Source organism: Schistocerca piceifrons, unplaced genomic scaffold, assembly GCF_021461385.2.
Source record: "Schistocerca piceifrons isolate TAMUIC-IGC-003096 unplaced genomic scaffold, iqSchPice1.1 HiC_scaffold_967, whole genome shotgun sequence".
Classification (NCBI taxonomy): Eukaryota; Metazoa; Arthropoda; class Insecta; order Orthoptera; family Acrididae; genus Schistocerca; species Schistocerca piceifrons.
In genome coordinates this window covers 172,501-175,000 of record NW_025729242.1, presented here as the reverse complement: position 1 = coordinate 175,000, position 2,500 = coordinate 172,501, and positions in this window count along the sequence as shown.

Genomic DNA, 2,500 nt, shown 5'->3' with positions numbered 1-2,500 from the left:
AGCCATCAGCATGTCGGTCCCCATGCGCGTTGCACTCGCACTCGCAGTCGCAAAAACGTGGGGCAAATATATTACGCGGAAGAGTTATAACAGACCGAGCCCCACTGCATGGGGGGAGTCTTTGTCACTAATGTACACAGATGGAACATTTTGGACTGGAACCAGATTACCCGTACACACGGCGCTGATTAGTAATCAATGCAGAGCCATCAAACTACAGCAAATATACACAACTGTCCGTATACATGCTGAAAGAGTCTGCCCAAAATGGGAACCACACGTCAGCCAGACACTCTGATCACGCACCACTCTCTGCTTCTAACAGGCGCACATACAATATGTAAGCACCAGCATGGAACAACATCCAGTGCATCTTCTCCGCCACATTACACAATCCACACTATCACAACCAGACCAGGAGGTCCGTGCGGAAAATACAATATCCCAGCCTTTCGACATCCACCATTGCGCAGACCAGGCACCAACACCCACACATGTCCTATACAACGGTGCACCCAACATCACAATAGTACCTCCTGTCACAGCGCACAAACAATGACATGAGTCAAAGACACAGGTCTCACACAAGCATAGAATTGGAGCGCCGCCTCTAATAAGCCAAAGGTGCATCCTGACGTGACAAATCTGATCATGTCACAAGCATTCACTTACTATAATCACTATCAACGAACCTGCCGCCCCCGCCCCCCCCCCCCCTACACCTTTCCGTACAACAACGTGTAACCTAACCTAACCTAACCTAACCTATGTTGTACCTTAACCTAACCTATGTTGTACCTTAACCTAACCTATGTTGTACCTTAACCTAACCTATGTTGTACCTTAACCTAACCTATGTTGTACCTTAACCTAACCTATGTTGTACCTTAACCTAACCTATGTTGTACCTTAACCTAACCTATGTTGTACCTTAACCTAACCCATGTTGTACCTTAACCTAACCCATGTTGTACCTTAACCTAACCCATGTTGTACCTTAACCTAACCCATGTTGTACCTTAACCTAACCCATGTTGTACCTTAACCTAACCCATGTTGTGCCTCAACCTAACCCATGTTGTGCCTCAACCTAACCCATGTTGTGCCTCAACCTAACCCATGTTGTGCCTTAACCTAACCCATGTTGTGCCTCAACCTAACCCATGTTGTGCCTTAACCTAACCCATGTTGTGCCTTAACCTAACCCATGTTGTGCCTTAACCTAACCCATGTTGTGCCTTAACCTAACCCATGTTGTGCCTTAACCTAACCCATGTTGTGCCTTAACCTAACCCATGTTGTGCCTTAACCTAACCCATGTTGTGCCTTAACCTAACCCATGTTGTCGCCTTAACGTAACCCACGTTGTCGCCTAAACCTGCTCTGTAATTGTTATACGACTCGTTCAATTACTGTAGTGTTGCCCACCCGCAACCCTCGCAATATAGTTCGCTACTCGCACTGCCCGCACCCCTGTGTATCGCTTCATGTTAAACACCTTGCAAGTCTTGCTCACTTTCCACATGCTCCTGCTGTACACTGTAATGTGGATGGCAGCAGGACGTACATGCCGCCCCTCCCCACGTCCCCACCTTGCCCCCTGCCTTCGCAAGCTGGTTGGTGAGAAGTTTGCATGTTCAATGCCCTTCGCATGCGACGTACTCAGGCTACGTTGTGGTGCGGCCTGTGTCAACTGTCCGCTGATGTCGTACGCGTGAACCACAATCTGTACTGCACATTCGTCCTTATGTACTGAATGATACATCGTGGCACATGTGTGACCGCACAACGACTGCGCCCAAAAACGGCGGACCATACAGTGCAAATATTGTGCACGCAGCTACGTGTCGTCTCCCTATGAGAGCTGGATTGCAGTGTGGTACGCCATAGAGACGTGTGGGAGGAACGGACGCCGTGGATGGCGATCAGCATGAGCTGTCTGTTGATGTATTCGGACCTAGTCGTCTCTCCTCACACACCGTGATGGCATGGTGCACCGCGTTCCATATCTGCGACATGCTACAGAGGCCGGTTGACAGTCGTTCGAGCAATGGACATCGCATACGTACGGGGGCCACCTTCCACGTATTGTCTAGGCGTGCACATTTTGTTGCGTGTATGTGGGCAGACGTAGTGTGGCGTGACACCTGACACAGGCATGCAATAATCGTTGAAGTTGCAAATGGCGATGGACGCCTGCGTTTTCTGGTGAAGTTACGCAAATGAACAAATGGTAACCTGTTGTGGTGCGGTTGTTCTCGCTAGGGGTGAATCGGTGATGGCGACGATAGGTTGAGGTACTAACCGGTTGTTCCAGCGATACCCACCATGCCGACGAAACTGAACGGCATCTGGGTGTGAAGCGATACGCGGCGGTGGCTGGGTGGGACCGTCCCCGGCCGGTGAGGGGGCGCCTCCCGGCGTGCTGGCCGCGCGGTGCGTGGGCGCACGCGCTACAGCCGGCTGGTGGGGGCGGCCAGTGGCAGGCGCGCCGGCCGAC